General features: G+C 32.3%; 1 protein-coding gene across 1 annotated transcript in view; it reads left to right on the top strand.

Moving 5' to 3' along the window:
- The window catches only part of LOC106879751 (multiple epidermal growth factor-like domains protein 10), a 46,007-nt gene that overhangs the window by 34,650 nt on the left and 11,122 nt on the right, over positions 1-235 (top strand). The window lies entirely within an intron of this gene.

The raw sequence follows: 235 nt of genomic DNA, 5'->3' as shown, positions 1-235 counted from the left end.
TCCTTTTCTCTTTAACACTACCATCTCTCTCTATATATAAATACTACTATCAAAAAGCGTACATACAGATACAGGCCGAAATTCTTTACCTTGCATGCTTTACGTATAAACTGTTATACTATTACACTAACCTACCCGTCGTGGTATGTCAACTATCAAAGTAACGGTAAATAAATCTTTTCTTAAAAAATGTTGATCATCTTCATCGTTCATCTTATAACCAGTACAATTGGTA

The sequence above is a fragment of the Octopus bimaculoides genome, chromosome 30 (genome assembly GCF_001194135.2).
Source record: "Octopus bimaculoides isolate UCB-OBI-ISO-001 chromosome 30, ASM119413v2, whole genome shotgun sequence".
Taxonomy (NCBI): domain Eukaryota; kingdom Metazoa; phylum Mollusca; class Cephalopoda; order Octopoda; family Octopodidae; genus Octopus; species Octopus bimaculoides.
The sequence above is the reverse complement of the archived record's forward strand: the minus strand, read 5'-3'. Positions and strand labels throughout refer to the sequence as shown.